Source organism: Lotus japonicus, chromosome 4 (assembly GCF_012489685.1).
Source record: "Lotus japonicus ecotype B-129 chromosome 4, LjGifu_v1.2".
Classification (NCBI taxonomy): Eukaryota; Viridiplantae; Streptophyta; class Magnoliopsida; order Fabales; family Fabaceae; genus Lotus; species Lotus japonicus.
The window spans coordinates 50,377,211-50,390,925 of NC_080044.1; the positions used below are offsets into that span (position 1 = coordinate 50,377,211).

Consider the following 13,715-nt stretch of genomic DNA (forward strand, 5'->3'; position numbering starts at 1 on the left):
GCCTCTCAAACATGGTGAGCGGCATCAAATTGATGCCTGCTCCTAGATCACACAAGGCTTCCACATTCGCCATGCCTTCAATTTCCACCGGAATAGTAAAACTTCCGGGGTCTCTTCTTTTCTTTGGCATTTTCCGCTGCAAAATGGCACTACATTCCTCCGTCATCAACACCGTCTCATCTACTCCCTTCAACCTTCTTCTCTTATGCAAAATATCCTTCATAAACTTAGCATATATAGGCATTTGTTCCAAAGCATCGGCAAAAGGAATACTAATGTGGAGCTTTTTGAAAATATCAACAAATTTTGAAAACTTTTTATCTAAGCTCTTCTTAGCCAATGCTTTAGGGAACGGAACCTTGCTAGTTTCAGGAGTAAGATCAACTTCCTCTCTCACCTTAATAGGCACAACTACTTCTCCTTCCACTATCTCCTCTCTCTTTTCTCCCTCTGTTTTTATCTTCAATTCATTCATCACTCTCCCACTTCTAGTGGCTACAACAGAGGCATTTTTTTGCTTAGGATTGGGGATAATGTCGGAAGGAAACTTACCTTGAGGTCTCTCGGCTATTTTCTTGGCCAGCGGGCCAAATTGATTCTCAAGATTCTTGATAGCCGCCTCTTGATTCTTGTAATTATTCTCCGTCCGGTTGATGAAAGTTTCCACCAACCCTTCTAAGCTCTTCTTGGAACCACTACCTTCACCTTCTCCTCGCTCTTGCGGTTGTCTTGAGCTTTGGCCTTGGAATCCTTGGCTAGGAAATTGCCTTTGAAAGCCATTTCCTTGCCCACTATTACCTTGCCTCCAAGAAAAATTAGGGTGATTCCTCCATCCTGGATTGTAAGTATTTGAAAATGGGTCATTCCGAGCTTGACCCATGGCCTTCACTTCCTCCTCCGGTCTCGTCTCTGTGCATTCTTCGCTGTCATGTGGCCCTCCATAAGTCACACACTCCAATTTGGCAACTCGACCACCAATCTTGGTAGTCTTCATTTGATTTTGAATCTCATTCATTTGCTTGGAGAGTTGCTTGTTGGAGGCCATGAGCTGATCATAAGCCTCAACTTCTAGGACTCCTCTTCGGGCTTGGCGTTCATTACTTGAGTTCATAGCTTTTATAGCCATTTTTTCAATCAACTCGTACCCCACTTGTGGAAGTAAGGCATCGAACTCACCGTTTGAAGCCGCATCCAAGCCAAACCTCGAAGAATATTGGAGACCATCATAGAACTTTGCTACTTGTTCAGCTTGGGTAAGGTTGTGTTGAGGACACCTCCTCAAGAGCTTTTTGAACCTTTCCCAAGCTTCATAAAGATTCTCATCGGTGGATTGAGAAAAAGTCATGATGTCGTTCTTGAGCTTTCTCAAGAGGGATCTTGGAACAAACCTTGTGGTGAATTTCTCAACCAAGTCTTCCCAAGATGTGATGCTACCTTGGGGCTGTGAATTCAATCATTCTTCAGCAGTGTCCCTCAAAGAAAAAGGGAACAAACTCAAGCGGATGGTGTCTGCTGAAACATTCTGAACTCGATAAGTGTTGCAATTGCGGATAAACCGCTCCATGTGTGCATGAGGATCTTCAAGAGCACCTCCACCATACTGATTTTGGCTCACCAAATTAATGAATGTCGGCCTCAGCTCAAAATTTCCCGTGCCATCGGGGGAAACTATGCTGCCCGGATAATCGTAGCTCATGGCAGCCGAGGTGAGGTCTCTAAGAGAACGATTGGCATTCTCCGCTTCTTGCTCTTGAAGTCTTTGAGCAATAGCCTCACTCACTCTTTCTTCAATGTGGGCTTGCAATTCCTCCTCCGTCATATGGGCAGCCATGGCGGCTATCTCAGCAGCTCTTTGCTGAGCTCGACGACGATGGAGAGTGCGTTCTGGCTCCGGATCAAACAGCAATGGATCCGTGCCAAGTCTACCGTGCATAAACTGAAATCACAAAAACAAAGAAAAGGTTAGTAGCACCTATTCAATGCAATGTTTAGTAACACAAACAAACAAACTCTTTAACTTAAATCGAAAACCACAAACAATCCCCGACAACGGCGCCAAAAACTTGTTGGTCAATTCGCAAGTGTACGAATACCTCCGGGTTTTAAAATATCGAACCACAAGGATTGTGAGTGAGAATTGTTGATTTAAGCCTAAAGTTTGCAAGTTTCTAAAGCAATAAAATTCAGAAATTGGTTTTGGTTGTTTGTGACAAAAGTTTTGCAAAAGAGCAATGTTGATAATGTTGTAAATAACAATTGATAGAAAATTGCCTTGGGTTGTTGATCATCTAATCCACTTTAGTCCACCTATCCTATGCATGTGACACCTTGATTTATCTCTTGTTGCTATAGCCTATGTACTTACTAGTTGATTCCTCACAAAAGTAATTCTCTCAAACTGAAAGTTAAGCCCAATTCCTTGTGTACTTAAACATTCATAAGAGGTTTATAAGCATGTATATTCAGGCCAACAAAACCCTCCCCTCACTCTATGCCTAGAAGCAAGTATAGAAGGATCTATTTCAATTCATGTCCCTAAATCATAACAAACTTCCATTTGATTATAATCTAGCCTATAGCAAAGGTGCACCAAAGCTAAACATGCATAAAGGAATTGAAAAACAAGATTAAATCAAGAACTCATGCATAAAGATAGGATTTAACAAACTAAAACTTCATAGAATCTCTTAACCCAAAGCAAAAAAGGAAACTAGCCACTCATGGCTAGTGAATTCATGCAGAAAATGTAATGAAAACCTGAGAAAAATACAAGTTGGAAGCCTTCCTACAGCCCCAAAATTCTCCTCAGCTCTCAAACTTGATCCAAAATGAGTAAAATGTCTAAGTCTCTCAAAGAAATTGGCCCAAGCCTTATTTATAGGCATAAAATACGAGTCTGGGCGCTCAGGCGCCAATTCAGAGCGCCTGAGCGCCAATTGCATGCGCAAACATGCTCTCTGGAGCTAATTGGCGCCTAGGCGCCAATTCCCAGCGCCTGGGCGCCAATTCCTTGACCCTCAGGAAAATGCACTAGCGCCTAGGCGCCAATTCCCAGAGCCTAGGCGCTCAAGCCTCGCCGGAATGAACTTTTCAGCTTCTTGTAACTCCTCTTCAGCCCTCTTTAAGTCGTCCTTCAATTCCATGCTTCTTGGCCTTCTATTACCTTCAGTTTCTGCTCTCCAAACCTAACCAACAAGTCAAGGAAGAATCTAGAAGCTCAAAGAGCTCATTAGCACAAGAGGTCCTTCATTTAACACAACAAAACCATGCAAGTCCTAAACTTACTTAAAATGCAAGAAAAGTCCCTATAAAACTACAAAAATTACCAAAACAAAGTAAAGACTCAAAGAAAGATAAAAATGCATGAGAATGCATGAAACACTACATGAGACTCAACAAAAAGACTCAAAACAAACAAAGAAATGACCCTAAAAACACTACTAAAATAGGGTCATCAACAACACTTAGAAGATCAAAGTCTCTCCCTCTGTTTCCCAAACATACAATCACTCCCCAAAAGAAAGCACAAAGTATCCACTTAAAAACATTTTGAAAACCAGCATCATGTGAGTGAGCAAAACTTGGGAACATGTCATTTGAGTAAAGGGCATAAAGACCAAGGTATGAAAGACTCTAAATGACAATGCATGATAAAAAAGGATAAACAAAATCTATAAAAGAAAAATATGCTAAAAATGCATGGACTAAAACTCAGAGTAAGAAAAGAACCTCCTTTCAAGTGACTGAGTGCCTCCAAGTGTTCTCCCCTTTTATTTCCTGAAACATTAAACCAAAGACAAAACGTAAAACTGAAAAAAAAAACATGGGTTGTCTCCCATTCAGCCCTAAGTTATAGTCTTAGGTAGACTATACTTCAAACTTGTAACTCCAACCAAAAATCACAAACAATCCCCGGCAACGGCGCCAAAAACTTGTTGGTAAATCCGCAAGTGTACGAATCCACCCGGTTTTAAATATCGAACCACAGGGATTATGAGTGACTAAATTCGGTTTAAGCCTTGAGTTCAAAGGTTTGTTTTATTGAAATAAAGATACGTCGAAGTAGAAAAGATAAAATAAACAAAAACTCATAAAAGAACATGCTTTGGGTTCTTGCTCAACTAGTCAATTCAAGCACATCATTCTAAGCACATGTTGTCATGGATCTCTCCTTGATGCTATAGCCTAGTTACTCACTTATAGATTCCTCACATAAGAAATTCTCCCATACTAAAAGCTAAGCCCAATTCCTTGTGTACTTAGTCATTTATATGAGGTTTTAGATCATATAATTTCAGGCCAACAAACCCCAACCCTTCCTCTATTCCTAGTAGCCAAGATAGAAGGGGTAATCCCAAATCGGTTCCCTAATCTATAACAAACTTCCGTTAGGATTATAGAAAAGCATAAAGCAAGCATGCATACAAGCTTAGATTGATATTCAGAAAATGGGATTCAATGAAAGAAGAAGATCATGTGGGAAAGAACTTAAGATTATAACTTAAACATGAAAAGTCTTACATAAAAACCAAAGCATAAGAAGAGAGATTAGCCAAGCTGGCTAAGAACCTGAATTACAAGCTTGGAAGCCTTCTCTCACTCTCCTAGGTGTTCCTCTCCTTCTAAACTTATGTAAAAATGGAATGGGTATCAAGGATTACAAAAGAAAACCACTAAAATCCTATTTATAGGAAAAATAGTCGAGTTGGGGCGCTTGAGCGCTCCCTAAACAGAAGCTGGCACGAAGCTACTGGAAGGCTGGCGCTGGAGCGCCCATGCCTGGCGCTCGAGCGTCAGACACACGTTCTGATGGTCTTTTTGGCTTCTTGTAACACCCATTTGAATGTTTCCATCAATTCTTCAAGCTTTTTGGCCTTCCCTCTTCATGAGTTACCGGCTGAAGCTCTTAAGGACCAAGACAAGGAAAAATATCAAGAAATTCAAAGGGCTTTTAAGCACAATAGTCCTCACAATTCCATGGAAAACAAATGCAAGTCCTAAAATCTATAAAAATACAAGAATATAAAACTATATAATTACTAAAACCCAACAAAAACTCAAATAAAGATAAAAATGCATGAGAATGCATGAAACACTACATGAGACAAAGAAAAAAAGACTCAAAACCTACAAAGAAATGACCCTTAAAACACTACTAAATCCGGGTCATCAACAAGCATTCAAGCATTCATTCCAAACTTCTCAACAAAGCATTCAAAGCTCAAGCAGAAATCTCTAAGAGTCAAACACAAGCTTTTATTTCTGCAAGTGAAAGAGAGAACCTCATACCTTAAAAGAGTCAAATCTCTTTATTGTGTTCTCACTTAGTTTCAGAACTCTTAAGTGATCTGATGACCCTATTTTAGTAGTGTTTTTAGGGTCATTTCTTTATTTGTTTTGAGTATTTTTGTTGAGTCTCATGTAGTGTTTCATGCATTCTCATGTATTTTTATCTTTCTTTGAGTCTTTATTTTGTTTTGGTAATTTTGTAGTTTTATAGGTGTAACGCCCCGATTTCTCGAGTGTTACACAGTAACTAATTAACCAATTTTCGTAAAGAGTTTTCGTCGATTCACTTATTAATCTTCAATTAATGACAAACCTTTCATTTTACGAAAACTCTTGAAACATAACCTTTCCAAAAACACGCGGAAGTAACCAACATCGTAAAACTTTTTAAATAACCAACTGTAAAGAGTACGAATCAAAGGCCTGAATGAAAATAAAGATTACATCAAAACTTGTTCATTCGAATTTAAGCAATAAAATTGTTCGATACCAACACTTCGGAAACTCTCAACCCCAACAGAAAACAAAAGACTCTCAACCCAAACCCTATTCCTTAGCCTCTTCCTCTTCCTCTGAAGTGTAGTCGTCCTCCGGTATTGGCACGTCACGTAGCATCAACTCCCAAGAATGAGTCATCGCCATTATCTTCACGACCATCTACCCCCCCCAAATAAACACATAGCAAACAAGCAGGGTCAGGTCCAACAAAAAGAATGATAATGACAAAATCAACAACAACATATATAATATAAGTACATTATATGTCTTTTATGGGAAATAGTCAGTTACTAACGGAATCTCACTTCACACAACCCACCAAAACTTCCATGGCCATCTTCGTGCTTCCGCAGAGGCACGGTTATCACGGTGACCGCAGTCAACCAAATCACGTGGAGCCGCAATGATCCACAAAAGTTCACGGTGACCGCAGTCAACCAAATCACGTGAAGCCACACCGGCCCACAAGGTTCACGGGAGACCGCAGTCAACCCAAATAACTCCCTCGCGTGCAAGGTACCATCGTTCTCATGGTCCATAGTCTCACTAGACCTATGACCGTTTTATCACATTTACTTGCAAGCGAGTTATAAATTCATTCTCTTGGTGTTTAAGGCTCTAATGTCAATCCTAGAGTCTTATGAGTTAATATCGTATCAGATTACAACGTCAAGAAATAACAGTCACACTAGGAGGAATTACAACTGGGTGAGCGACCTCCTAAACAAGTCACAACTAAACTTCATGCAATGCATAGAAATAATCAGGGCCTCCCAAATTCACAAATTATTTACAAATTCCAGAGGCTCAGTTTACAGATATCATCATATAAAAATCTCACAAAGGTCCCTAATCACATGTTACTAACATTTCCAACAATTTCTCAAATTTAGTGTTTTTGGACAACAGGTGCAGCGTGTACTAAAACTGGTCTACAGACCGCAATACTTAGCCACAAAATTCACATGATCCATGACTGGAAAGATAATTCGAAACTCTACACTTTTATAGTTTATCACTTTTCCATTTGAGATCCAGAATTAGGTGATATTAGGCCTTAAAGCTTGCTGTCCGGTACAGGAAGAACAGCAGGTGCAACAGTCACTAAGATCGACCTCCAGACCTCATTACTTGACCAAAAATTATGTTCTTTATATGCATAGAAAGCCAATTCGAAAATCTACAATTTTCCAGTTTATCCCTTTTTCATTTGAGACCCCGAATTAGGTGTAATTAAGCTCCAAAACTCGCTGTCCAGTACAGGAAACTGGCAGAGATACTTTTGCCTTCAAATTAATTTTTCAACCATTCAAGTCCCAGAGTTTTAAACCATATTCCAGCAGCAAGAACCACATATCATATATCATATATCATGCTTAAATTTCCAGAACCAAGATAACCATCAATTCTAGCACAAAAGGCAGATCTAAGCATATAAATCTTCAATCATTTTAATCAAGCAAAGTCATAGAAGAAACGGTAGTTGTAGTGATGATTAATGGAGAATCATGGCATCAACATTTCATCTCAAATCAGAAGCAAAACATCAAGATCTCAAGGCAGAAAAAAACAGCAAGCATCATGAACACAAAACTCTTGCAAAAGCAATCATGTTCATGGCTTTTCTCATAGTAAAACATGCCAAATACCCTAGGCAATCTACCCAATCCTAGGACCAGCCCTTACCTTTGTCCTTAGGCTTGAAGAAAAGATGAAATTGAAGAGCAAGGTTCTGGTTTCTCTCCTCTTCTCCCACGCGTGACCTTCCTCTCTCCCTCTCGCTCGCGAACTCCTTCTCCCTCTTGTGCGAACACGTCGACGGTGGTGGGGCTTGGGACGGTGACGGCTAGGGTGCAAGGGGAAAGTTTCTCTCACTCTTTCTCCTCTGTTTTACGTGTTTCAGAAGTGCACCAGGTTTCTTTCTTCAGAATAGTGTGAAAAGAAACCCCTTTCCCCCCCAAAACCCTACATAGCCCGCGTCCCCTCTCTCCCTCTCTTGGGCTAGGGTTTGTTTTCCTTCAAGCCCGACTCAAGTCAAAACCCTTGACCCCATCACTTAAAAACTTACTCAGGTCTGAAACTAATCAAAACCCTCAGCCCTTTTTAGTAATATCACGATCAAACTCGGAATTGAAAGGAAACAAATCAATTAAATCCGCTGGTACTGTACAGCCAGGACCATCGTCACTAAACCGATGATATCTCGAGCTACAGAGGTCGGAATGACCTGATTCTACTTTGAGAATTTTCTAGACTTAAAGGGCTACAACTCTCATGATGGAAGTTTTCCCAAATGATGTCGTTAAGACCCTCTAAAAAGTCACACAAGTTGACAGTTCTAATCTGCCAGTTATCAAACATAGCCAAAAACTTCAATTTTATTCAAACTTCCATAAAATTTGTTCCAAGTTGAACTTAGGGCCTTACAATACCACCCCCCTTAAAATAGTTTCGCCCTCGAAACTTAAGGGTTTACAAATAAATCGGGGTGTGACTCCCGCATCTTATCCTCTAACTCCCAGGTCGCGTCACCAGTCTCTTGGTTCCACACGACCTTCACTAAAGGCACCTCCTTGTTTCTTAAGCGCTTTATGCTTCGGTCGACGATCTTGATGGGTAGCACCTCCATTGTCAGATCATCTCTCAGCTGTATGTCGTCTGGCGTAATCACATGCGAATCATCTGCCATGTACTTCCGCAACTGCGACACATGAAGAACGTCATGGATGTTGGATAGAAACGGTGGTAGGGCGATCCTGTACGCCACCGGTCCAACTCGCTCCGTGATTTGGTACGGCCCAATAAACTTCGGAGTAAGCTTCTTGGACTTGATTGCCCTTCCGACACCTGTCATCGGGGTAACCCGCAAGAAGACATGGTCTCCGGCCTGAAATTCCAACTCCTTCCATCGGTTGTCGGCGTAACTCTTTTGGCGACTCTGCGCGGTTCTCATCTTTTCCTGAATTCTCCTGACTTCCTCGGTGGTCTGTTGCACCAATTCCGGGCCAATCACCAAATTTTCCCCATCTTGAGGCCAGCATAAGGGCGTACGACACCTCCGACCGTACAAAGCTTCGTAAGGTGCCATGCCGATGCTCGCATGGAAACTATTGTTGTAAGTGAATTCGATCAATGGCAGCATCTCATCCCAACTGCCCTTGTGATCCAACACACAGGCCCGTAGCAAATCTTCCAGCGACTGGATTGTCCTCTCTGTCTGCCCATCTGTTTGCGGATGATAGGCAGAGCTCAATCTCAACTTAGTTCTGAGGGCCTGCTGCAAGGCTACCCAAAAGTGAGAGGTAAACCTCGGATCTCTGTCTGACACGATGCTGGTCGGTACACCATGTAGACGCACAACCTCAGCCACATAAATCTCCGCCAATTTCTCCACCTTGTACTTCAGGTTGATCGGGATAAAATGAGCGGTCTTTGTCAAACGATCAACAACAACCCAAATTGCATCGAACTTCCTCCGAGTTAAAGGTAAAGCCGTCACGAAGTCCATAGAAATACTGTCCCACTTCCACTCTGGGACATCTAGTGGTTGCAGCTTCCCTGCGGGCTTCTGATGCTCTACATTCGCTTTCTGACATGTCAAGCAAGTAGAAACATACTCAGCCACTTGTTTCTTCATCCCAGGCCACCAGAAGTGAAGTTTCAAGTCCTGATACATCTTGTTCATTCCGGGATGGATACTCAGTCTACTCTTGTGTCCTTCATCCAGGATCAATCTTCTCATCTCTGCATCGTTAGGCACACATATCCGTCCCTTGCATCGCAGAATATTGTCGTTCCCAATAGAGAACTCTGGTGCCTTTCCCTGAGCCACACGGTCTCGCCACTCAGCTATCCCTTCATCAGTCTCTTGTCTAGACTTGATCTCTTCCAAAAGTCCACTTGACACCGTCACCATTCCGAAACTCAGTCTTCCTGGTGCGAGCTTAACGTCCAAGCTCAGATCTCGGAAAGCCTCCAACAGTTCTAACTCCTTGACCATCATTGAGGACACATGTATAGCCTTCCGGCTGAGAGCGTCGGCTACGACATTGCTTTTCCCCGGATGGTACTGTAGAGTGAACTCATAGTCCTGCAGGAATTCCATCCACCTCCGCTGCCTCATGTTCAGATCCTTCTGATCAAATAAGTACTTTAAACTCTTATGATTGCTGTAGATCGTGAACGTACTGCCATAGAGATAGTGTCTCCAAATCTTGAGAGCATAAACTATGGCAGCCAACTCCAAGTCATGTGTGGGGTAGTTCTTCTCATGAGTCTTCAACTGCCTTGAAGCATAGGCAATTGCTTTCTTATCTTGCATCATTACACAACCCAACCCATTGTGTGACGCATCACAGTACACGTCATAAGGTTCTCCTTCCTTAGGTAAAGCTAGTATGGGTGCGGTGGTCAGCCGCTTCTTCAACTCCTGGAAACTAGCCTCACACTTCTCCGTCCACGCAAACGGTTGATTCTTCTTTGTCAACTGGGTCAACGGCGAAGTCAACTTTGCGTAATCTTTGACGAATCGCCTATAGTAGCCTGCAAGCCCGACAAAACTTCTGATGTCGCTTGCTGTCTTTGGTTGCTCCCATGACAGAATCGTCTCGATCTTGCTAGGGTCAACAGCCACACCCTGACTTGATATGACATGCCCCAAAAATTTCACCTCCTCCATCTAGAACTCACACTTTGAGCCGTTAGCATATAGCTGTTTCTCTCCCAACACGCCCAACACCTGGCGTAGATGCTCCTCATGTTCCTCTCTACTCTTCCAGTAGATTAGGATGTCATCGATGAATACCACCACGAACTTGTCCAGGAATGGTCTGAACACTCTGTTCATGTAGTCCATAAACACTGCGTGTGCATTAGTAACCCCAGACGGAATCACAAGATATTCATAATGCCCGTATCGAGTCCTGAATGCGGTCTTCTGGATGTCAGATTCCTTGACTCGGATCTGATGGTATCCTGACTTAAGATCTATCTTCGAGAAGATCACCGCTCCTCTAAGTTGATCCATTAAGTCGTCTATCCGAGGCATCGGATAACGATTCTTCACGATCACTTTGTTGAGTTGTCGGTAGTCCACACATAGTCTGGACCTTCCATCCTTCTGCTTCACCAACAGCACTGGTGCACACAAACGCACACAGGCGTACACCTTGGGGCGCAAAAGGGATTCCAAAGCCCACTCTTCCTTCGATTGACATTCCATCAATCGATCTCAGAGTTCAAACATCTTAATATAATCAAACACTTAGTCTCAAGTATCACGACAATGATACTAACTACAGACAATCTCACAGCCAAGCAAACATCTTAGCAAACAAGTCTACCCAATCTCACCATGAAGCTTTGAAAACATCTTTATCAAAAACAAAAACACCAACGAGTTCGGAAACTCGTAAACCCAAAACCCTTAGTGCTCTGGTTTCTCAACCGGAGCTCTGATACCACAATGTAACGCCCCGATTTCTCGAGTGTTACACAGTAACTAATTAACCAATTTTCGTAAAGAGTTTTCGTCGATTCACTTATTAATCTTCAATTAATGACAAACCTTTCATTTTACGAAAACTCTTGAAACATAACCTTTCCAAAAACACGCGGAAGTAACCAACATCGTAAAACTTTTTAAATAACCAACTGTAAAGAGTACGAATCAAAGGCCTGAATGAAAATAAAGATTACATCAAAACTTGTTCATTCGAATTTAAGCAATAAAATTGTTCGATACCAACACTTCGGAAACTCTCAACCCCAACAGAAAACAAAAGACTCTCAACCCAAACCCTATTCCTTAGCCTCTTCCTCTTCCTCTGAAGTGTAGTCGTCCTCCGGTATTGGCACGTCACGTAGCATCAACTCCCAAGAATGAGTCATCGCCATTATCTTCACGACCATCTACCCCCCCCAAATAAACACATAGCAAACAAGCAGGGTCAGGTCCAACAAAAAGAATGATAATGACAAAATCAACAACAACATATATAATATAAGTACATTATATGTCTTTTATGGGAAAGAGTCAGTTACTAACGGAATCTCACTTCACACAACCCACCAAAACTTCCATGGCCATCTTCGTGCTTCCGCAGAGGCACGGTTATCACGGTGACCGCAGTCAACCAAATCACGTGGAGCCGCAATGATCCACAAAAGTTCACGGTGACCGCAGTCAACCAAATCACGTGAAGCCACACCGGCCCACAAGGTTCACGGGAGACCGCAGTCAACCCAAATAACTCCCTCGCGTGCAAGGTACCATCGTTCTCATGGTCCATAGTCTCACTAGACCTATGACCGTTTTATCACATTTACTTGCAAGCTAGTTATAAATTCATTCTCTTGGTGTTTAAGGCTCTAATGTCAATCCTAGAGTCTTATGAGTTAATATCGTATCAGATTACAACGTCAAGAAATAACAGTCACACTAGGAGGAATTACAGCTGGGTGAGCGACCTCCTAAACAAGTCACAACTAAACTTCATGCAAAGCATAGAAATAATCAGGGCCTCCCAAATTCACAAATTATTTACAAATTCCAGAGGCTCAGTTTACAGATATCATCATATAAAAATCTCACAAAGGTCCCTAATCACATGTTACTAACATTTCCAACAATTTCTCAAATTTTGTGTTTTTGGACAACAGGTGCAGCGTGTACTAAAACTGGTCTACAGACCGCAATACTTAGCCACAAAATTCACATGATACATGACTGGAAAGATAATTCGAAACTCTACACTTTTATAGTTTATCACTTTTCCATTTGAGATCCAGAATTAGGTGATATTAGGCCTTAAAGCTTGCTGTCCGGTACAGGAAGAACAGCAGGTGCAACAGTCACTAAGATCGACCTCCAGACCTCATTACTAGACCAAAAATTATGTTCTTTATATGCATAGAAAGCCAATTCGAAAATCTACAATTTTCCAGTTTATCCCTTTTTCATTTGAGACCCCGAATTAGGTGTAATTAAGCTCCAAAACTCGCTGTCCAGTACAGGAAACTGGCAGAGATACTTTTGCCTTCAAATTAATTTTTCAACCATTCAAGTCCCAGAGTTTTAAACCATATTCCAGCAGCAAGAACCACATATCATATATCATATATCATGCTTAAATTTCCAGAACCAAGATAACCATCAATTCTAGCACAAAAGGCAGATCTAAGCATATAAATCTTCAATCATTTTAATCAAGCAAAGTCATAGAAGAAACGGTAGTTGTAGTGATGATTAATGGAGAATCATGGCATCAACATTTCATCTCAAATCAGAAGCAAAACATCAAGATCTCAAGGCAGAAAAAAACAGCAAGCATCATGAACACAAAACTCTTGCAAAAGCAATCATGTTCATGGCTTTTCTCATAGTAAAACATGGCAAATACCCTAGGCAATCTACCCAATCCTAGGACCAGCCCTTACCTTTGTCCTTAGGCTTGAAGAAAAGATGAAATTGAAGAGCAAGGTTCTGGTTTCTCTCCTCTTCTCCCACGCGTGACCTTCCTCTCTCCCTCTCGCTCGCGAACTCCTTCTCCCTCTTGTGCGAACACGTCGACGGTGGTGGGGCTTGGGACGGTGACGGCTAGGGTGCAAGGAGAAAGTTTCTCTCACTCTTTCTCCTCTGTTTTACGTGTTTCAGAAGTGCACCAGGTTTCTTTCTTCAGAATAGTGTGAAAAGAAACCCCTTTCCCCCCCAAAACCCTACATAGCCCGCGTCCCCTCTCTCCCTCTCTTGGGCTAGGGTTTGTTTTCCTTCAAGCCCGACCCAAGTCAAAACCCTTGACCCCATCACTTAAGAACTTACTCAGGTCTGAAACTAATCAAAACCCTCAGCCCTTTTTAGTAATATCACGATCAAACTCGGAATTGAAAGGAAACAAATCAATTAAATCCGCTGGTACTGTACAGCCCGG

At 41.9% G+C, this 13,715-nt stretch overlaps 2 long non-coding RNA genes and 1 other non-coding gene across 3 annotated transcripts; 1 reads left to right on the forward strand and 2 right to left on the reverse strand.

The window, feature by feature from the left end:
• Positions 1 to 1,256: 1,256 nt before the first annotated feature.
• On the forward strand, positions 1,257 to 1,363 carry LOC130716366 (small nucleolar RNA R71). Its single transcript, XR_009011983.1, has one exon. It is a non-coding gene; the product is annotated as a small nucleolar RNA R71 (small nucleolar RNA).
• Positions 1,364 to 5,655: 4,292 nt separating this feature from the next.
• LOC130714156 (uncharacterized) lies at positions 5,656 to 7,727 on the reverse strand. Its single transcript, XR_009011180.1, has 2 exons — positions 7,474 to 7,727; positions 5,656 to 5,946 (listed from the first exon to the last, which is right to left on the reverse strand). It is a non-coding gene; the product is annotated as an uncharacterized LOC130714156 (long non-coding RNA).
• A 3,679-nt stretch (positions 7,728 to 11,406) lies between these two features.
• On the reverse strand, positions 11,407 to 13,466 carry LOC130714172 (uncharacterized). Its single transcript, XR_009011183.1, has 2 exons — positions 13,225 to 13,466; positions 11,407 to 11,697 (listed from the first exon to the last, which is right to left on the reverse strand). It is a non-coding gene; the product is annotated as an uncharacterized LOC130714172 (long non-coding RNA).
• Positions 13,467 to 13,715: the final 249 nt, after the last annotated feature.